The following is a 23,921-nucleotide window of genomic DNA, read 5'->3' as shown; positions in this document are numbered from 1 at the left end:
TTCTGCCCTATGTCGGAGTAACATAGTAACATAGTATGCTAGACTGAATGAAGACAATGTCCATCTAGTTCAGCCTGTTTCAACCCCTTCCTTGTTGATCCAGGGGAAGACAATTCCTTTCTGACTCCATAATGTCTGCCAGAGTAATCCCATTTGAGATTATCAACCCCACTGGTCACCTAATGTCTATATCCTATAATATCATAGCGTTCTAGAAAGACATCTAGTCCCCTCTTAAATTCCTCTATGGATTTTGCCATCACCACGTCCTCAGGCAAAGGATTCCACAGTCTCACCACTCTTACAGTAAAGAACCCCCTTCTATTTTGGTGGTGAAACCTGTTTTCATCTAGACAAGTCTAAAGGCCCTTTTACACACAGCGATTATTGCTCAAAATTCGTTCAAACAGCCGAAAGTGAGCAATAATCGTAACATGTAAACTCAGGCAGTCATGCACTATTCATTCAATGGTCGTTTATCACTGTTTTTTAGCCCACAGAAAAAACATCGTTTGACCGCTTAAAAGACATTCGATTTGAATGGAATTTATTCAGTCTTTTGAGCGGCTTGCTGACTTGAATGTACTCATTGTGTTTGCCTTTCATACATAATGAGTACATTGGTTACGCATGCCAGGAGAAGACAATGGAATCTGCTGGCCAGATAATCTCTCGCATAAACACATGCCCACCGGGGCAAACAACTAGTACTGAGTTTACTTTAGCTAATGAGGAAAATGGGGATGATTAAAAGCCATTATCTGTACGTATAATTTTATGCAAAAATGTTGTTGGTTTATTCAGTCATGATGTGGTTTTAGGGATTGTTGCGTGTAAAAGGGCCTTAACAGAGTATTACGTTTTGAGAGTCATTGTTGTGGATTTGTAACTAGAAATAAGACGATATCAGCGTAGGCTGAGGTTTGTATGATATCCCTCCCTACAGTCAGACCTTGCATTTTGGGGAATTATCTGACTGCTTGCAAAAGAGTCTCTAGCGTAAGTATGAAAAGTGTGGGAAATAGTGGGCATCCCTGACGATATTGAAAGTTGGAGACAGAGTTTCATTAACTCTCAGTCTTGCATGTAGTTGTGTATATAATGAGAATATTGCTTCAATTAACTTTTTAAGGACTGCTTTCATGAAGGTGCAGTCCATCCTATCAAATGCTTTTTTAGCATCTACACTTAGAAAAATTAGAGGAGTGTTCATCTTTTGGACATGTTGTAGGGCATAAAAGAGTATGGTAGCATTGTCTTTTCCTTCTCTACTCTTGACAAAACTAGTTTGTTCCTCTGCTATTAGATTGGGTATACGTTTACCAATCCTCTTGGCTAATATACTGCCCAACGATGATTTTATTTTGGCCTCAAAATTTATATACTCTCTTGTATTTCCATCTGCTGAATTTAAAAATCACCATAAAAATGACCGATTAGCTCTTGCTTTGGAGATACAGTGACATGTCATTTTTTTAAAATTTACATTTTTATTTTGTGGGAATTGTTATTTGGGGGGGGGGGAGTTGTCACACCTCTCAACTGACATAACATAACGTTCTCCATATGTTTGTAGGTTAAAAACATAATAAATGTTGCTATGACTGAGTTTCATACTGTTTCTCTTTTTTCTTTTTTTCAGAATTTCTGGTTTTGGAGAGCTTTTGAAGTGTGAAATTCGCTATATCAAAATGCCACAAAAATGTGTAAATTTAGTGAAGAATTTTTGTTACATTTGTGGTAAAATAACATTTTAGTAACAAAAACGCCATCTGACTTCTCTTGTGAAGACTGCCTATTATAGATGAGCGAGCATACTCGCTAAGGACAATTACTCAAGCGAGCATTGTCCTTAGCGAGTACCTGCCCGCTCGGAAGAAAAGATTCGGGTGGCGGCGGGGAAGAGCAGGGGGGAACGGAGGGGAGATCTCTCTCTCCCTCTCTCCCCCCCCCCCCCGCTTCCCCTGCTCACTCCCGCAACTCACCGTTCTCCCGCGTCGGCACCTGAATCTTTTCTTCCGAGCGGGCAGGTACTCGCTAAGGACAATACTCGCTCGAGTAATTGTCCTTAGAGAGTATGCTCGCTCATCTCTACTGCCTATCATCATTATTTTGGTATAAAGGTAGGGGACCAGGATAAGTCATGGACTCCACATGTATGTTGCAACTCTTGTTCAGTTAAACTACGAGAATGGCTGAAAGAAAAAAAACAAAAAACAATCTATGGCTTTTGCTGTGCCTATGGTTTGGCAGGAGCCTACAAACCATACAGATGACTGCTATTTCTCCTTGACTCTGCCTATAAAGGCAGGATTGCAATGAAGAAAACAGGAACAGTTCAATACCCAAATCTTCCATCTGCTATTCGACCTAGTCCACATTCAGATAGTTTACCAATTCCTTCTCCACCCTAACAATATGAGCTTGAAGTAGAAAATGAAGAAAGTGTGGAATAAGAAGAACCCAACAAGCCTTCCACATCCCATGACCCTGACTTTGAGGTAAAAGATGATACACCGCACAGACTGAGTCAAGTGGAATTGAGTAATCTCATTTGAGACCTTGACTTCTCAAAGGAGAAGGTGGAACTTCTATGGTCAAGACTATAGTCAAGAATCCTCTCCAACGCGATGCCAGGGTCTCACAGTACAGAGAAAGTCAGAGGGATCTGCTTCCTTTCTGGAGGAGAAAAACAATCTGGTTGTTTGCTGCGATATTAGTGGCTTGATGAAATGTTTGAATTTGAACCATGATCCAAATGAATGAAGGCTATTCATAGACTCCTCCAAGCTTAGTTTGTAAGCTGTATCACTTCACAACGGCAAACATCTTCCTTCTATTCCTGTTGGTCATGCATTTCACATGAAGGATATTGATGCAAACATGACTGCCCTCCTAGACTCAATCAAATATGCTGAACACAAGTGGAAAATCTGCGGCGATCTAAAAGTCATTGCTGTACTCTTAGGAATGCAACTGGGGTACACAAAATATTGTTACTTTTTATGTATGTGTGACAGTAGGGATAGGAAATCACATTACATTCAAACGGGCTGGCCTGCAAGAAATCTTGACTCTACCGAGAAAAGTGTCATTGCTGAGCCTCTCGTGGACCCAAAAGATGTTTTTCTTCCACCCCTTCATATAAAGCTGGGTTTAATGAAAAATTTTGTCAAAGGTATGAACCAGGAAGGACAGGCATTAAAGTACTTAAGAGACAAATTCCCTAGATTGAGTGATGCAAAGATTAAGGAAGGTATTTTTGTTGGGCCACAAATTCGATAACTTGTAAAGGATCCTGTGTTTGACCAATTTTTGCAGGGAAAAGAAATGGAAGGTTGGCAAGCCTTAACGGGCGTTATTCCTGGATTCTTAGGCAACAAAAGAGATGATAAATACACTCAGTTGGTGACAGTACTTATGGAAAAATACCATCAACTCAAATGCAACATGTCCCTTAAAATCCATTTTCTCTGCTCCCACCTAGACGTTTTCCCTCCTAGTTGTGGAGCTGTCAGTGATGAACACGGAGAAAGATTCCACCAGAATATTTCTGTAATGGAACAAAGATATCAGGGCCGTTGGGATGAAGCAATGCTTGCGGATTACTGCTGGTCTGTGTGTAGGGATGCTCCGGAACTCACTTACAAGAGGCAAGCCAAAAGAAAACCATCTCATGAAGTCACCACATGACTCTCTTCACACCGAACCGTCTGCCAGGAATTCTTCCATCAATGTAGAACTCTTAGAATGTAACTGTCATTAAAAAATTTCTAATGCACTTTTAATGTTGTTAGCATATGTAGTTAAAATGTATCATTTTCTCTTAATCCGTTAAAATAACATACTTCCACCTAATATATATCACAGAAACTAGAACTAATAAAAAATAATTTCTTTCTCACATTCGTTTTTCTCACCTAAAAATTAGTAAGAAAACATTCCAAAATATTTTTTCTGTTTAATTTGGGCCATATCTGGATATAAAGATTCAATAGTGATATTGGCCTATCATTGTTATATTGTGTTGGCTCTTTACCTTCTTTATGAATTAGAGTTATGTGAGCTTCCTGCAACTGTCTTGGGTAGGAGACTCCTTGGAAGATTGCATTCAGAGTAAGTAGCAATTGGGGTGTCAAAATCTGTTGAAAGAGTATATAGTAGTTCCGAGTGAGGCCATCTTGCCTTAGGTCGCTTTCACGCGGGCGACAAAATCACGCGATTTGGCCGCGATGCAATAGCGTGAGAAAACACATGTATGTAAAGCCCATGCTTTCCAATGAGTGTCTTCACATTATTTTTATTTTTCACTGATGCTATGTTGCAAGAAAAAAAAAATTATGGCATGTTCTATCCTGTCGCAATTTGAGATTTTTATTTATTTTTTTTGCAGCCCATGTCTCCCTATGGAGCCTCCTTATTAATCACATTGCACAAACTTATGATTTTCGTGCGATGCATTTTTAACATTAGAAAGTCCTATTGACTTTTGCGATAAAACACTGTGCGATCTTATCACAAGTGGCCACAATGCGATGCGAGATTATTCTCACAAAAAAGCGGCGATATCGGTAAACAATCGCGCAAACAAAGACGTCATTTTGCTGCATTTTTCTTGCTGCAAAATCGCTTTCTTCCATGTGAGTTCCCTTTTGGCTGATTGTCTCTGCTGTCTCTATATCTAATAAAGGTAAGTTGAGGTTTGCTAAAAAGTGATTTGTCTCCCTAATTTTGTGCTCCACAGTCTGTTGAGGTACACTCTTGTTTAGGTTGTATAAACCAGTGTAGTAATTTTTAAAGCATAGATCTATATCTAATGAGGATAAATGATTCTTCTTATTATTCCCATTGTTTATGTAATTGAGGAAATTCTTGAGGTACTCGCTGGTGTGTCTAGAAAGATGTACTATGTGCCCATCATGCTATCTTGTGGGCTCCGTTCTCCCCTTAGTTATTCTCTAATTTGGAATATGGGAAGGTTGATCTTTTTTCCAATCACAAGAAAAGTTATAGGGCATGCAGACCAACTAAGGAAAGTCCTTAGTTTTAGTTCGATCAGCTGAAAAAGGGCCCTTTTAAAAAAAAATTCTTTTCTGCCTATGGATCATTGGATAGCAAGATCCTGTAAAATAATTGTTGGTTGTGTTCGGATCACCCAGAGGGAAGATCTTAATAACAAGAAAATATTTGTTTTTTTTGTTGTTGGTCATATGCTCACACCCTAAGTGGGAGTCCTCAGAAATTTTTTCTAGTAGACTTAAAGCTTCTGAAACGACTTTACGACTTTCTAGGGACATATAAGTATGTTGCCGATGCAAGGGTGGGTATATGTTCTTGTGTATAGAGTTGATTTTATGATTAATGAACTCCAATGTTGAGTGAACTGAAAAATTTGAGCTGTGCCCACTATAACAATTTGCGTCAGACCACCCTCTCTGTGCAGGTATAGAGGGAGGAGCACAGTGATGTTTAAAGATGTATAAAGCTTTCTCCAGCAGGCCTGAGACTCCCTGATGCAATGTCCCAGTGATTCTCAGTGAGGAGAGAGGAGGGGGATCCAGTAAGCAGAGCTGGGACTGCTTCCTCTAGGCCCCAAATTTATGTTATTAATGGTGGGGCCCTGCTTCACGCTTCTCTGTTCTTTCTCCCAGCAACTAGAAAGGACCTCTCACCAGGTTGTCTCCACCTCAACGAGTGTTCTTTACTGCAGTTAGGAGACTCTGCACCTCAGCAGAGCATCTCTCTGCTGGCTGTACAAGCCACATTAGGCGATTACAGGCCCAGATAGCAGGACCACGGATCTCTGTCGCAGCATGATCCGCCGGCCTTCCTGGAACTCCAGTCCCTGGCTTCTCAGACTCTACTAGGCCCCACTATCCTTCTATCTTTAAGGGTGGCCGGGTGAGTCATGAATCCACTTTTTTTGCTCCCCTGTACTCAGAGGAGACGCTAGTGGTGGAATCAAAGGGAATGAAAACACGGGAATCCGGATGCAGCAGATTAAATTCTCTGGCTGAGGAGCTCCTGATCTACACGTCTGTCCTTGTTGCAGGTTAAGCCACCAGGCATTTTCCATTTTTCTAATCAGTTTTAATTTTCTAGATGTAGATGTTTTTATTCTATTTTCTGTATATAGCTATTGGGGTTGCCTTTGTGCAGAGATTTGCTTTACAACAAGCATTAGAGATATGCTTTACAGCGGCCTCATTGGCCATTCATACGATAGATCTGGCACATTGACTTCTCTGGGAGAGTGTTGTGGGTATGGTCTGTAACCTATCCAGACCTCACTGTACAGAGATGGGGAGTACATAAGCTTTGATGGAGGAATGGTGAGTCCTGTGGTATATATATATATATATATATATATATATATATATATATATATATGGTATCTTGCATTATAATACTGCCTGTGATGCTAGTAAGATGACTGCTGAAAACAATTCTCTGCAGAACAAGAAATGTCAGACTAATAGTATGTGAGGTGGGCAGAACGAAAAAGAAAGTACTATAGGATATTTTTTTAAATACAGACCGTGACATTGAAAAATAAAAATAATCATCAGAAATTCTTAAAAATATGTCTAACATGAAAACTTGATTTATACAATAGGCCATTTTCTGTTGACACATTCCCTTTAAGAATAGCTGTAGTCAGCCTGTGGACTTGAAACTGTTGATGCATCACGGGGAGAAAAAGACAAAATTGGATTCTGATCATCAAATCCTTTGGAGAGAAAGTGATGTCTTCTTCTATAGTTGGGCTATATTTGGAACAGGAAGGTTTTTTTGTGTTATTTTGTGAACTTTAAGTTATTTGACATTAAATATTTAGTTTTTTAATGCAGAAACAACGTTAGTAGTATTTCAAGTAAGATAAGTAACCACATTAGATAACTTACTTCTTTTTTTAACCCTCATGTAGGTATTCTAGCATGCCTTGTAGATTTGGTTGCCCATCAGAGGATCGTCAGCTTTCTTCAGCGTGATTCATTATTGTTCTTATGAATACAGTTATAATCTTGTATCAGCTTATTTTGTAACAAAGGGATAGAGGTGGAATGAATACATCACTGTTGATCACTATATAATAAGAGATTGCATATCCCAACTTGAATAAGATAAGAGGATGGAGATAATTTAGAGAATATCCATGTTTTCAATCCTTGTCCTTTGTCATCCATCTTCTCAAGTTTCTGTTTGCATTGAGGTTTTGTTATATTACTGATTTTCGGAGTGTCAGGGTAATGAATCAGTACAGTACAGCATCAATCAAAGCCCACCCTAATATGTCCAGTGGTCGACGATAAAGGAAAAACCCCACACACAGGTCTGGTATGCTTCCCTGTACGGGAGTAATGGCGATCCCTTTACTGGCTTACACAGGGCTTTATACCCTCCTGTTGCAACACAAAGCATATAGGATCTGTTTGGTCCAGATATATAGCATCACCATATGTGTCCATAATACTGTCCATAGCAAAGTTAATCAGACAGGCGGCTGTATTAATCACATGTTTCTTATTTATAGCAGACACTTCTCTTTTTTTCCTCAGTCCTTCGAGAAAGATGTTGCAAGTTCCTTAACCCCTTCATGACATGGCCTATTTTGGGCTTAAGGACGCAACAATTTTTGGCGGATTTTCTTCTCCGTCTATCAAAAGTCATAACTTTTTTATTTTTCCGTCGACGCGGCCGTATGAGGGCTTGCTTTTTGCGTGGCGAACTGTAGTTTTTATCGGTGCCACTTTTCGGTACATAGACTATATTGTAAAACTTTTTTTTTTTTTTTCATGATAGCAGCGAGAGAAAACACATCAATTCTGCCATAGATTTTTAAATTTCTTTTTTACAGCGTTAATCATGCAGCATAAATGAGACATTCCATTTTTTCTGCGGACCGGTACGGTTACAACGATACCAAAATTCTTACATTTTTTTTAGGTTTTCCCACTTTTCTGCAATAAAAACCCTTTTTTTTGGAAATCTTTTTTTCTATTCTAAATTGCTGCATTCAAAGTCTTGTAACTTTTTTATTTTTCGATGTACGGCACTCTATGAGGGCTTATTTTTTGCGAGATGAGCTGTAGTTTTTACTGGTACCATTTTGGGATACATATGGCTTTTTTGATCACTTGTATTGCGTTTTTAGTGAGGCAAAATGCTAAAAACTAGCATTTTGCCTCAGGTTTTTAGCGTTTTTTTTAGCGTTTTTTTCCGAGCACAGTCAAAAGCATGTGCAACTTATTGTACGCATCGTTATGGACGCGACAATACCAAATATGTGGGGTTTTATTTTATTTTTTTTACCTTTTTTATGCTAATCTGAGAAAAAGCATAAAAAAATGTTTTTTTTTTACTCTTTTTTTTACATTTTTTTAAATCTTTGTTTTTTTTACACTGTTTGTGTCCCTCTGAGGGACTTTAACCACTGCCCTGATGATCACTGTCATAAGGCATGGCCAAGCTACTGCTCTGCCATGCCTTATCGCTTATACAGCGATCTCAGGCATAGGCAATACAGGACGCCAGTGTCTGGCGTCCTGTTACCATGGTGACAGGCCAGGCTCTCGCGATGACATCGCGAGAGCCGGCCGGAAACACAGAGGGAGTCCGCTCCCTCTGTGAACTCTTTCCCTGCCGCGATCTACTTAGATCGCGGCAGGGAAGGGGTTAACAGCGGGGGCGCATCTCCCATGCCCCCCCGCTGTTGCAGCGGGACGCCGGCTGTGACTGACAGCCGGCTCCCGCTGCGGGATAGCGCGGGATCATATGTGATCCCGCGCCATCTCCAGGACGTAAGTTTACGTCCTGTTGCGGGAAGTACCAGGCTGCCAGGATGTACACTTACGCCCTGCAGCGGGAAGGGGTTAAACTGCCAAGCTAATCGCCGTTGTATCTTGTTCCTCTTTGTAATTTTCCAAGACACAGTCTTCTCCGCCTTGCAGAAACCTTTGTCATAGCTGATATGATTTTTTAAGAATTACGTATTTTGAATATTAAGTTTTTTGTCACAAAGCATTGCATAGAATTTGCACGCAGGTATAAAGATATAAAAACATATAGCTATATATACACGTGCCCTCACAGGAGTGTCTACAGTCAAAGAATAAGATACATCAATGTCATAAAATTTTGCAATGTGCAAAGAAATGTTTTCAATTACACCCATTGACTAAAAAAACAATGCACCAAGAAGGAGTTATTGGAATCAAATGAAACCTTATATATGTGGATGTACTGATGATATATGCAAGTGATTACAATGTTAGAGAAAAAGAACTGAGGGGAGGGCAACCAGAGTGATGGGAGGAGCACAGTGTAGACAATGAACTGGTACTAAGTAATGGAAATGGGAGTGGAGCTGTTGGATGGGTTAGTACAGTTAGAACTAGCAGAATAGTTAGCAGGGATACACATAATATAAAAAAATGACCCAAACCTTCTAAACTGCATGGTAACTAACGCTATAAGTCTAATAAAGTAGACAAACTGAAAGTGATAATGTCTGAGGAAAACTACAACATAGTGGGAATAACGGAGACCTGGTTGGATGAAAGCTGTGACTGACTGGTGAATTTACAGGGTTACAGTCTGTTCAGAAGGGATAATAAAAAACAGAAACGAGGAGGGGTGAAATCTTGTTTAAATCCCACTTACAGGAAGATATATGAGAGAGAAATGAACATGGAGTCTGTATTGGTGGAAATACATGTAGGGAAAAAACAGCAAAAAATGCTCACAGGGGTTTTCTATATACCACCAAATATAGCAGAAAGCACTGAAAATCTATTATTGAAGCAAACAGATGAAGTATCAAATGACAATTAGGTAATTATTATGGGGGACTTTAACTATCCAGATATAAACTGGGAAGCCGAAACCTGCAGATCACATAAAGGTAATATATTCTGTAGATAACTAAAGATTATTGCTTCACCCAAACTGTACAGGACCCAACTAGAAGGACGGCCATTTTTGACTTAAAGGGGTTGTCCCGCGCCGAAACGGGTTTTTTTTTTTTTCAACCCCCCCCCCGTTCGGCGCGAGACAACCCCGATGCAGGGAAGTAAAGAAAGTTTACCGGAGCGCTTACCTTAATCCCCGCGCTCCGGTGACTTCAATACTTACCGCTGAAGATGGCCGCCGGGATCCTCTGTCTTCGTGGACCGCAGCTCTTCTGTGCGGTCCACTGCCGATTCCAGCCTCCTGATTGGCTGGAATCGGCACGTGACGGGGCGGAGCTACACGGAGCCGCTCTCTGGCACGAGCGGCTCCATAGAAGACTGCTGAAGACCCGGACTGCGCAAGCGCGGCTAATTTGGCCATCGGAGGCCAAAAATTAGTCGGCACCATGGAGACGAGGACGCTAGCAACGGAGCAGGTAAGTAAAAAACTTTTTATAACTTCTGTATGGCTCATAATTAATGCACAATGTATATTACAAAGTGCATTATTATGGCCATACAGAAGTGTATAGACCCACTTGCTGCCTCGGGACAACCCCTTTAATATTAACCAACAGACCTGACAGATTAACATGGGTGCAGGTTGTGGTGCACCTGGGAAATAGTATATATCCAATAAAAGACAAAAGTCCTCTGCGTTCATTAAATATAGGGATGGCGTTCAGCAGATAAAGTCCTTAACATCATTTATTCATACATGCAACGCGTTTCAGTCCCCACCCGGGCCTTTATCAAGCATATACAGCACCCAGGGTGAACGCCACCCCTATATTTAAAGAACGCGGAGGACTTTTTTCGTTTCTAGGATATATATCTTTCTCTATACCCACTGATTGGGTTAACCTTCTGACGACTCTCCTGGTTCACTGGGATATTGACGAGGCTGAAAGAACACCGGTTATCATTCAAGGCGATCCTGGAATTCTAGGTGCAGCTGGGGGTTTCTAGCCAGAACCCCCCCTGGCACCTGGTAAGTTACAGCTTTCCATTTGTGGACGTGTCCGTATGATCCTGGGTTTCTTTGAAGCGCTGTCCAATACGTTTTCTATTTTCTTTACCTGGGAAATAGTGAACATAATATAATACATTTCAACTTGTCTTTCAAGAGAGAGTTTTATAGGGGAGCTATGAAAATACTGAACTTTAGGAAGGCCAAGGTTTATTGCGATTGCCAGATTGGAGTCAGGAAGGAATTTTTTACCTTAAATGGGGAAAACTGGGTTCTACCTCATTGGATTTTTTTTTGCCTTCCTCTGGATCAACATTGGGGGGTTAATAAGCTGAAATGGATGAACATATGTCTTTTTTCAGCCTTATATACTATTCCTGCTGGATCGTGGGAATCCGAACGATAACATTCTGTGTAAAAACACTCATAACTACACGGCGAGTTGTGCAGCAATTTGAAATGTCTATCTTTATCTTTGCATTATCTTTTTTGGCAATAAGTGTACTATATGCATTTTCTGGATGCACAAACACCAACATTGTAATTGTACCTTACAACACCGACATCTGTTAGTTTTGTTGACGAGTTCACAGGCTTTTACTATGGTGATATCTAGTGTGTAAAATGAGGTCATATAAAAAGCTTATGATAAAATGATATGGGCACAATCACCTTACCAAGTGTTACATGCTTCCGTCTCAACGTTCTCAAATCAGATTCATTTCCTGTGCCATATGTGGGTTTATAATAGTTACAAACCATATAATGGAGGTAACATTCATATAAAAAGGTTACCACTGTATTTAGGTTCCACAATTGGAATGTTGTCTAAGGGTGAATGCAGACGGCCGGGTTGGATTTTCCAACTGCCAGAATTCTCACAGCGGGATGCAACCCATGCCCCTGCAGTGACCCGCGGCTCACCTCCTCCGGCCTTTTCTCTCAGCTCTGCGATGTGCCGACTGGTGCACAGCCGCACATGCACAGAACAGATCCGGCATGTCAACGGTGAGGTTTCTGTGCGAGTGTTACCACGCAAGTTTTCACGTGGTCAAATCGCGGCTGTCTGCAATCCTATGGCAGCGGGTAATGGCAGAAATTCTGTGCGAAATCTTGTCGCGGAATTTCCACCCGTGTGCATTCAGCCTGGATCTCTGAAATAAATCCATCGACAGGGTGAAGATAAATTGTAAATGGGGTCATTGTGATATAGTAATGATAGCAGGACGTTTCTGATCTTCAATGGAAATATTCAAAATAGACAAAAGTTATCACTGAAAATCCTGAGTCAGATTTACTATCTTAGGCCGGTTTCAGAGAAGTGTATTACGGGCGCATTACTGTATCTGTGATATGGACTTACGTCTCAGCCTGACCACTGGTTTTACTGACCTGAACTCAGAGCATCAGTAAACCCCATGGTCAGGCCAGGACACGCGTCTGTATTATGGATGCAGCAATGTGCTCGTAATACTCCCATCTAAAGCCGCCCTAATAGTAAGGGTGTGATCAGGGGCGTAACTAAAGGCTCAGGGGCCCTGATGCAAAATGTGAGCTGGGATGAAGAAATCCTCAGCCACAGCTATCACTGCGGGGATTTCTTGGCTGTCGCAGAGGATGGCAATGCTATCCCATTGAATTTAATGGAGCCGGGGCTACAGCCAGCTTCATTGAAAGCAGTGAGATGCTGGCAACCTCTGCAGTAATTTTCGGTGAAAGGCTTTAAATATAAGCCCTTCCCTAAAAATTATCCCTTGAATGTGTAAAAAATTTAAAAAAATATATATACTCACTTCTCCGCAGCTGTGGGGGCTCTGGCACGTCTATCTGCATCTTCTCCCTGAACTGCTATGAAGTGCCTTCAGCAGGCAGGGATTTTAAATCCCCGCCTGCTGAAAGGGCTGCCGCTGATTGGCTGAGCACTGTGACCAATCAGAGGCAGCACTCAGCTATTGAATGACAGCTGAGCGCTGCCTGTAATTTGTCCCTGCACTCAGCCAAGCAGAAGCAGCACTCACCCATCCATGCAGAAATCCTCTGCCACAACTGTCACAGCTGTGGCAGAGGATCGCAATCTTCTCTGTATATCAATGGGGCTGCCGCTGCTGCCACCAGCCCCATTGACCACAAGGTGAAACGCCTGGATGTGACAGCATCCAGGGGTTTCACATCCAAGGAATCCCCTGCTGCAGCTGTCACAGCCACAGTAGAGCATAGCAGGCAGCGCACTGTATGTGCGCATAAATGCAGTCAAGTGCGTTTTTTTCAGTGTGACGCCCGCTTCGGTCATGCGAAGTTTTGTGCGTTTGTGTTCTGCGCAAAAAAATGTGCAGAAAACAAACCCCCATGTGACTGAGCCCAAAAAATATACTAGATTTATCATCCAGGCATAAGCCACTATGGTAACTCTAGTCTGTTTACACCAATTCCTGGCTTAGATTTTGCACCAAAATGTTGTTGCACAAGGTTCCATGTGGGCCACTCCCATTTTTTAGGAAAGTGACGCCCTTCCCTAGAGGTCACCCCTTTTTTGAACACAGCAAATAAAGTGTCACATCATAAATGAGGTGCAAAAGCTCATCATAAATGGGGTGCAAAATTGCGCCAAATTCTATTTTACAATAATGGTACTTGTCAGACCAGAACTAAACACAGTGGAAAAATCCGCCAGTGGATTTTGATACATATATACTGTGAATCTGCAGTAAAATGCACATGTAATGTGGATTTGCTGCAGATTTCACCCCTCTACATTGAAAGTGATGAAATCTATGCAATCAAAAAAGTCACATTTACATAGTATGTGACCCCTGCGTACCTGTCTGGTGTCTTCTGTCAGCGCTGCGGATATGCCAGTCGGCGCTCCGTCTGTGTGGACTCCGCAATGGAAATCTGCCTGTGTGCAGGAGGCCTTAGGCCTCATGCCCACGGCCAAGTCGGATTCCGACTGTGAAATATCGCCGCTGAATCAGACCCAGCGCCCCCCAGAGACCCTATACTCACTTCTACGGATCCGCCACGAGTGTCTCGCTCGGCGCTGGGCTGTGATGCGGATTCTCGCGGTACTTCTGCAGTGCTCACAGCGGAAGTATCACGGGACAGACAGCTTGCATTGACTGCAATGGAAGCCGTCCGTGCAATTTTTTCGCACAGTATAGAACATGCTGCAATTTTTCCCCGCGAGGCGAAAATCACAGTTGATTTGTGCTTGTGGGCAGGAGAGAATCGTTTAACATAGCATGTCTATGGATTGTCATTGCTGCGGAATTAGCGGCAGGTGTCTGACCGCAAATTCCGCAGCAATAATCCGTCCGTGGGCATTCGGCCTTAGACACACGCGGATATTTCATGCGGATTTCTACAGCGGATGCAGTGCGGGTCACCTTAAAATGGTTTTTTCCTTGCCGGAGATCGCAGATTGCGGATTTTTTCCACACGGATGCACTGCGTATCATCTGCGTGGGAAAATCCATCTCTTAGCCTTTTGCCCACCAGCTCCCATAGAGATGAATGGAGTCAGATCCGCGCGTGATCCGCGGTAAAATGGAGCAGGCTGCGATTTATTATCCGCGTGTGGCATCCCCAAATCATTTAAAACCAAATCTGCAGGACTTAAGTGAAGTGCGGATGCCCAATGCTTCTCTATGGGCGTCCAGAGCTGCTGATCTCCTGTGCTGGAGACCCATGCGGATTCAATAAGTAAACTCCGCCCGTGGAGATTGGGCCTTAGAGCTTCTACACACTTGCATTTTTCTTGCGTGTTTTTTCATGCAAAAGTCAATAGGTCTTTCTAATGTTAAAAACACTTCGCATCACATGAAAATCGCAATGTGTTTTTAACATTTAAAAATCCTATCGACTTTCACGTAAAAAACGCAGCAAAATAGTGTGAAAAGAAATGTGCGAGAAATATGCAAGTGTGTAGGAGCCCTTAGGGTGGTTTCCGACGTGCGATTTTCACCTGATGGGTTAGTAAAAAAGCAGATTAGGAAACCAATTAATGGCTTCCTTCCCATCTGCGATGTTTTCACTGATGCGATGTTGAGAAGACAAAAAAATCGCGGTATGCTCTATCTTTCTACGATGTCCTATTTTTTATCTTCCATGTATTTCTATGGAGGCTTATTTGTATCGCATTTCGATATGAGGTTAATCTTTAAAAAAAAAAATCATCACTGACGCTCAAAAATCAGAGAAACAAAAATACGATTTTGCCGCAATTTTTTTCGGCAAAATCACAATTGCCCATGTGGAATTATCCTGTCAGTGTGCAGATTTGATTGTGCATGTGCCCCATTCTAATTTGTCTGTTTGTATGACCTCTTTATTGCCATACTCCTGCTACAATCAGTCATTGACCGACAGGGCATTGGGCAGTAAAGTGCAGCATTAACATGCCAAGCTATGAATTGTTCCAGTATGTCAAGCATGGCAGGTGTGTGTGAACATTTAATCCAATCGTAGTAGTCAGAGCAAAATGCACCTAGTAGGCCGATAGCTATTTGGCACATTATGAATGAAATGTTTCTTCATGCAATGCCAGTGTGTGACATTTCCACCTTCAGAAAGAAAAACTTTCCTGCAATGTTTGACAGCTGCTGAGACTTTCTGTCATCTGGCTGTCAGCTTTCTGTTCTAGAGAATGTTGCCCATGCTTCAGGCATGAAGGTTATGTAGGTAATGCCATTCATTTCTACTTACAGTGCCAGTCTGGGGATCCTTGGACCCACTAGAGGAAATGATTCTGAGTGCCCACTACTTATGTATATAGAAAATATGCAAATCCACTTTTAATTGCATTATAAGCCCTCCTGCTATCAGTAAGGGCTAATGGATTATTTGTAAAGAAAGGCAATAAGAAATAGACCCTAATGGCAAATGATTGGCCAAAATAGTAGACAACATTACATCATACTGCAATCGGGCAGGCAGTCTATCAAGCCACCGCACGGGCATGACTTAATAGGCATTCTGCTATGACAGCCCTGGGGTCTTTCAGAAGGCCTCCGGCTGCCATGGCATCCGCACGGCTTCCTTTAATATAATCGCAGGCGGTGGAGGTGAGGTGGGTGAGAGGCTGTACGGGACCCCGAACATCATTCGGGGGATTTAATTGCTACTGTCAGAATTGACAGTGGCATTTAAAGGGTTAATATCGCTGATCAGCCATGCGGCTGATTGCAGCTATTGCCGGGGGGTGCCAGCTGTAATAAACAGCCGACGCCCGCGCTTTATGAAGAGAGGTCGCCCCACGATCTTTCTTCATACATACCCCAACCCCGCAGGACGTAACTGTACATCCTATAGTGGGAAGGGGTTACGGTACAAAACAGCCTGGTCCTTAAGGGGTTAAAGAGAGCTTGTCACCAGTGGCAGATTACATAGGCAGTAGACCCTGGGATGTTCCCAAATCCCACCACCACCATTACCACCACCCTGTCTATATTCAGCACCACCTTTCTGATCTAGTATTGACAAGCCCGGTGTTGCCATTCCCCTTGTCATAGGACTGTGCCTTTACATGCCGTACTAACAGTGTCCAAACATCGCTTACAATTCCAGACTGTGTAGCGACATTTCCCTTTGACAAGAGGAATAGTAACACCCAGTTGTCAAGTTGACCTGGACTACACAGACTGTCTGTATACATTTTGTGGAATACAAATCTATACTAAAACAGACATGTCAGGAAAGGTTACAGATCCTTTATAAATCCAGTGACTCGTAGGGCTTCCTTTTTGATCTCCATCCGGCCCAGATTGTGATTACTTCTCATAATGATTGCAAGTTTGTCCAGCCTATGAGGTGCCAAAACATAAGAAACTCCCTTGAAAATACACAATTTTGGAAACTACATTTTAAAGGAATTTATCAAGAGATGTTGTGACCATTTTGATCCCACAGGTATGGTGTGGAATTTGTTAAGGTCATGAAAATGATAAAATACAATTTTTTGAATGTTGCATTTTCACAAATGGCAATAAGAGAAAAAGCATCCTATAATGTATTAATCAATTTCTCCTGAGTACTGAAGAGCCTGACAAGTGGACACAAACTGATGTTTAGGTACCTGGCAGGGCTCAGAAGGGAAGGTGCACAATGTTTGTTGGAATTATTTTTGGACGCCATGTTGCATTTGCAGAGCTCCCTGATGTACCAGTACAGTGAGAACCCGCCCAAGGTAAATCTATTTTGGAGACTACACCTCTCCTGGAATTCATCAATGGGTGCAGTGAGTGTTTTAGGCCCAGAGACATTTGATGAATTTTGTTAACAATGGGCTATCAAATGATATGTAGATTTAACCCCAATGTTGTTATTTTTACGAGAGGCCATATGAGAATAACACCCCACAATTAGCTATCCAACGACTACAGAGATGTTCCACATGTGGACGTAAACTGCTGTTTGAAATCACAGAAAACGGCCCTATACTTACTGATACTAGTAATGATTAGTAAATTATAGTAGCAGTGTTTCTGATGGCGCATCACACACACAGCAGCTTGATTACCATGCAAGACAAACACATCTTGACTCCACCCACAGCAATGACATCACCACAGGTCCTTCAGCCCACCGAATCTCTGTGGTGGAGGTAGGTCAGTGTGTTCTGTCAGGACTGCTGAGTTATGTCTGACATAATAACGGCTTAGTTGTATTCTCATTTTGTTATTTTTGTCCTCCCCTTCCAAGAGCCCAAACTGTATTGTTCTTCAGTCGGTCAGACTCTGTGTTTTATATATATTGTAGGACCTTCAATGATGTCACCAGGGGGTGGAGCAATGACATCACCAGGGGTGGAGCATAAGAATCACACACACACATACATACATACATACATACATACATACTCACAGACACAAGTAGTCGTTAGTAGTTTGATACTGATACAAGAGGGCAGGTATAAACGCTACATCCCAAAAATGCAGACAGCCAAACTGCTATATGGAGGAGTCACCGCACAGGTGCAAGGTACTGATAAACAACCCCTCACATACCGTTCTTATATTGAAGGGGGTGGCTGTACCAGACCACATGATACATATGGTGCAACATGCAAGCTTACAACCTATTAATGACAATGATTAAAACAGTCACGTTTCAGAACTGCCATCTTTTCCTCACAGGATGGTGGTGACTCTCTCAAGAACTCCCCTTCACAACAGAACTTTCTTTATATCTAACACCTGCCAGTTTTATTCCATCAGCACGAAGGTTCACAACACTTCACACTTTACATTAAACCTATACATAAATAAACACCTGGCTGTCTGGTCTCTAACTACACATTCTCTGCAGCCCTATCTCATAGGCCTAATGCCTCAACATATCACATCAATGTAATCATAGTCCATTACCAATACTCATGTTGCAGTGCAGAGGATGTCTGGGCTCAGGAGCTTAGCAGCTAAGTGTGAGAGGCACATCCAGTCTTTCTACAAAAGCCTCCCAGGTGCCTCCTAATTAATAACCAAAGGCACCTTTTCTCTGCCAGACCAACTTTCACAAAGGCCACTTTCTGTACTGTATTACTACAATACATATACACTGTACCTTGCTATATTATACTATAAACTACAGCTAAGCCTTAGGGTATCCATCTAGGTGTTTAAGAAGTTTTGTTTGGGGTTTTACCGGCATGACAATCTATAATATGGGGGGATGAGAAAAAAACATAAATTCCGTCCTTGTTTTATGGGTTTTGTTTTTATGGCATTCAGTGCATTATAACTGGGTAGTAAATGTTATGCTGTGGATCGGTATGATTAAGGGGACACCAAATTTATATAGGTTTCTTTTTCAAGTTTTATTATTTTTTTGCACAAGAAAATTATTTTTCATAGCCATAATCACAGAGCCATAACGTTTTATTTTTTCCATCTATGGAGCTGTATTAGTGCTCGCCTTTTGTGCGATGAGCTGATGTTTTCATTAGTACCATTTTGGTGTATATTTGGTTGGTTTCTTTTTATTCTCTTTTGTAGAGGCGGGATGATACAAAATTAGCAACTCTTGCATTGCCTTGTATTATTAGAACGTTTACCTTGTGGAATAAATGACAATTTAATTTTATTCTTTGGGTCTATTCAATCATGGTAATACCTAATTTAGATACTTTTTCCATGTTTTTTGCACCAAAAACTTTTGACTTCTAAATTTTGTGTCACCTTATTCTGGGAGACATAAAATTTTTTTCTACCTGTAAGGGCTCATTCACACAGGCGTAGGTGATTTTCAGTCAGCCGTGTCATAGCCACAGCGCAACCGAAAATCATGTTAATGAGTGCACAAATCTCCCATTTGTGCTCTCGTTCAGACAGCCTGATCCGGCGAGTATGCACCGAGGTCGGGATAACACCGGGCGGAGGGAGACAGTTTAACTCTGCTCGCCAACTCTTGCCAAGAGAAGGGGGCGGAACAGGGTGGGAACTAGTTTGCTATGCTCCCCACACCTCTCCGCCGCCAGTTGGCTGCCAGCAATGGGAGGCGGACGGATGGAGCAGGAGCTTAGCAACTAGCTCCCGCCATGTCCTACCTCCTCCCATTGCAAACAGCCAGAAAGCGGCAGAGAGGAGGAGGGAAGAGGGTGGGAGTTTAGCAGACACACTGCTAAACTCCCCCTCACCTCCCTTCTCCGACAGCTCTCATAAGCTCCCATAGGAGTCTATGGGAGCTGCCGCCGTATTCTGGCCTGAAGATGGTTTCTGAACTATCTTTCCTGGCCGGCGTAATAGCACCCAGCCGAAATGTGCAATGTATGCACTATTTTGGATGGCCGGGCACTTTTACGCCGCGGGAATACCTCCATCTGAACTGATGCATTGTAAACCAATGCATCAGATGGGCATCGTATATCGATCGGGTGTTAAACCGCAGCAGATATACGTTGGTGTAAAGAGCCCTAAAGCTGTATGACAGCTTGTTTTTTGTGTAGTGGCCTTACGTTATGGGTATTATGTTAGGGTGCAGCCAACTTTTTAATCGATGTTTATTATGTGTTTTGGAAGCTGTGGTGTACACCCCCCCCCCCCCCCCCACGCAACGCTGACAGTGTCTTTTTTCAGATGTCGCTTACTGTGCTGTATGAATAATATGTTAACCTTATTCTGTGGGTCAGTGCAATTACAGCAATGCCGCATTTACATAGTTTTTTTTAAATGTTTTATTACGCTTGCACTATAAAAATATTTTTCAGAGATAAATGTTTTTTGTTTAAATGGCTATATTTAGAGAGCCATAACTTTTTATTTCTGTGTGAGGGCTTTTCATTTGGTGTACCTTTTCATTAGTTATTTTCATTAGTTGATGTTTTCATCACTAGCATTTTGGGGTGTATACAACTTTTTGATCTCTTTTTATTTAGTTTTTTTTTCTGATGCTGGATGATCAAAGTCAGCAAATCCCACAAATTTTTTCAACTGTGTGCATCATGTAGGAGAAATAATATTATAACTTTATAGTACACACTATTACCTACATGAAATATTATGTGGCAATAATTTTGTATGTTTTTTATGTGTAAAAAGGGCGATTAAAAAAAATAAAAAAAATATATATATATTTATATATTTCTGTGAATTGTTTAAATATATGAAAAAATGTTATTCTTTTTTTACTACATTCATTCACCTCACAAGGGGACTTGAACATTTGATTGTTTGGTCACTTAGATAATACACTGCACTACTTATGTAGTACAGTGCATTACTTCTTTCTATCATTCAATGACAGCTAGATTTATTAGACTTTGCCTCTGGTATTGCCTATAATGCCAGTGTTCATGTCATACCCAGAGGACATTATTTGCCTTTCAGCTGCCATAACAACCATCTGTGATCACATTGCGAGGGACCAATGGCTTGAGAGAGGGAGCTCCAATCTACTTACATGATGCGGTCAGCATTGATCATGGCATTTAATGGGTTCAAGTAACAGTCTTAGTCATCAAGCTGCAGTGCACATAGCACTGAAAACTTCTTCTGAGGTAGCACTACAGAAGAAGTACCCCTAACACCTGCCATAAAAATATATAGGGTGGTCGTTCAGGTGTTAAAGCCCACATCAATGCAGATGTCCATTGCCCCCCTTCCCCCATGGACATTCCTTGCTTTCCTACAGTAATGATATACCATACATATATGCAAGTCAATAACTGGCGTCTTTGAAGATGCCAACATGTACAGCATGTGACCATGGAACCAGTAGCTGGCTGCAGTAGTCAGGTGGATTTACTTACCGCTGTTCTTGCAAGAAAGTAAATAAAGACTAGAGAGCCCCACTGGAGCACCGGCACTAGATCATGGAGGATTTATCCGGTGAGTAAGCTTTGATCTTCTATTTTATAACATTTATTGCAGGTAGCTTAAAGCAAACCTTCAGTTTTAGGACAGAAATCTGTCCCTTAACAGGAGGGTGAAGGGGTATATTACCTGCAGAGGTTGTTTTTCAATCTGCCAGTTTGGGGCCCTATTTTCGGTTTTCCAAGATGGCTGGAGCAATTTTCTATTTAATCCACACTGTGCATTGCTGTCCAGTTTTGACCACCTGAGCATCTCTGGCCAATCAGAGAGTAGGACTACTACATTGGTAGTTTAACACTAAAATGCACGGTGGCAGCTAAAGTAGTCTGAAATTTGTGTTGGCTATCTTGGATGCCATGAACAGGACTTGGAACTGGTGGATCGGAGTGATGGCAGAGAAGAACAACTGCAGATAATATGCCCCCTCTCCCTCCGGTACTGGGACAGACATTTGTTCTGAAACTGAAGGGTCATTTTAATTTTTAAAAGTCTCAGAAAACCCTTTCCCAGTCAAAGGCCCTTTACTATCTCAGAACCTGGGCCTACCAGAGGAGCCACTGGTATTCCCATTGACCAGTCCAATGCTGTCCCCAAATATGTAAAAGTACTTGTGTATTTTCCACAGTACTTTCTCATTTATACACATAACTGTATTGAACTAATTTCGCTTCAGATATTCACCAAGCGTCCTCTAAACAATTTACATAGACAGCTAATTAGTTAGGAAACATCATGTTCATTTTTATTGCTCACTTAAGAACATCGTTATCACCTTGTTAGAGAACATTCCTGGCCAGAACAGTTTGATTCTTAGTCTTATACAGAGTAATGTACTAGCAATATATGCAAAAAGCAAAACTATAGCATAAATATATTCATGCTTATCATATATATGCAAGATAATACTGTCACTGGTTGCTATGAAACACTAAATTATGGGTATAGGGTAATACTAAGCACTGAAGTGTACTTCCAGGTGTTTATTCCAATTCTATACTTAGATCTTTTTTGGTCTTCCAGGTGTTCAAACATCTACTTAAAAAAAGTACATGTATAACGGTATAGTCATGAGTAGCAAACTTGATGCACAAATTTCTTTGATCCAAAATCAGTTCTATACATCTGAAGAGTGCGGTGTCACATGAATGGTAAGTCATCCTGAGACCATTTATGTGTGAAGTTGCTTTCCATCCAAGGAAGTCAGCTGACTTACAATATTGCCTAAGAACAATGCCATGAATTAAGAATTCTCCACTTAAAATCCCCCAAAAACAACTATTCCCAACCATCCAAGAATATTATAGTGATGAACAATACTTTTCCAGCATGATGGAGCACCATGTCACCGGCAAAATTTATAACTAAGCAGCTTATTGAACAAAATCTTGAAATTTTGGGTCCATGGCCAGGAAACTCCCCAGATCTCTATCCCATTGAGAACCTTTGCTCAATACATAAAAAGCGGGTGTCACAGAAATTGTGATAAACTCCATGCACTGATTAGTCAGCAATGGGTTGTTATCACTGGATTTGGCCTAGAAGCTGATATTCAGTATGCCAGGATAAAGTCTTGAAAATTAGGAGTCAACACTGTAAGTATTAAGTCCTTGCCTAAACTTGATATATTTATCAATAGTTTAAAAGCATATGGAATGCTTAGAATTGAACTTGAAGTTCTGGAAATGAGGCTATTTACCTTTTACTAGAGTTCAGCGAACATATTTGATGTTGCTCGTTACTCGAATGAGCATCACGCCGTGTTCGACCCCGCCCCAGTTTTTGGCTTCTCCCCGCTGTGATGTGCCTGTTTTGGCCCCTCCCCACCGCGACGCAGCGCGCGTTATTGGCAAATTGTTTGGAGAAAGAGAGAGAAAGGAACCTAAAAAAAAAGCCCGGCACCCGGCGTCCCACTTTCAAAAATGCTCGAGTCTCCCATTGTAGTCAGTGGGGTTCATTACTCAGGTAGAGCTCTCGAATTTAACGACTCGAATAACGCAGACTCGAGCATTTGGGTGCTCGCTCATCTCTAGCCTTTTACCTTAAAATGTCTCATCGCTTACCATAGCTAACTAACTCCTTGGATTAATACTGTGTTGTACTTAATACAAAATAATACCAATGCCAGGAAAAAAGTATGAATAATGCTATAATGTAATACAGTTTTTCTTTTAAGGTTTTATCACTCTATTGCTGACACAGTCTCTGGGAAACACAGTATGTTGCTACATTCCCAAACTGGTGCGCTGCGCTCTATGTAATATCTCGGTCCGACTGTGGCAGTGGCGTAATGAAAGTTAACTCATCCATATGGCATGCTCCACACAGTCCATAGATTAGTTAACAGGCCTGATGGCTACCCACATTTGTCGCTATTTGTATGCACATCTATTGTTTGTGTTGAGGCTGCCCCCACTTACAGTTTTCTTGTTCAGGAATCACCACTACAACTGAATCAGCTTTCTCTGAAGTCAGGAGTGCAATTCTACCATGCTGTTCTCTTTGGTTCATTGGCACAATCCGCTGTCCCCAGCAAGTTGTGGTTATAACACGGCTACTTTCTCTCTCTTTCCAGCAAGCAGTCTCTGGTTCCTCCAATCAGTGTTCTCTAAACAGTTCTCTAAGATCTAGTTTTTGGGCTCCTGCTGCTTTGGGATCAGTGGAGGTTCCAGTGGACTATCCCTCACTGATTAAAAAGTA

The sequence above is a fragment of the Eleutherodactylus coqui genome, chromosome 6 (genome assembly GCF_035609145.1).
Source record: "Eleutherodactylus coqui strain aEleCoq1 chromosome 6, aEleCoq1.hap1, whole genome shotgun sequence".
NCBI lineage: Eukaryota > Metazoa > Chordata > Amphibia > Anura > Eleutherodactylidae > Eleutherodactylus > Eleutherodactylus coqui.
The sequence above is the reverse complement of the archived record's forward strand: the minus strand, read 5'-3'. Positions refer to the sequence as shown.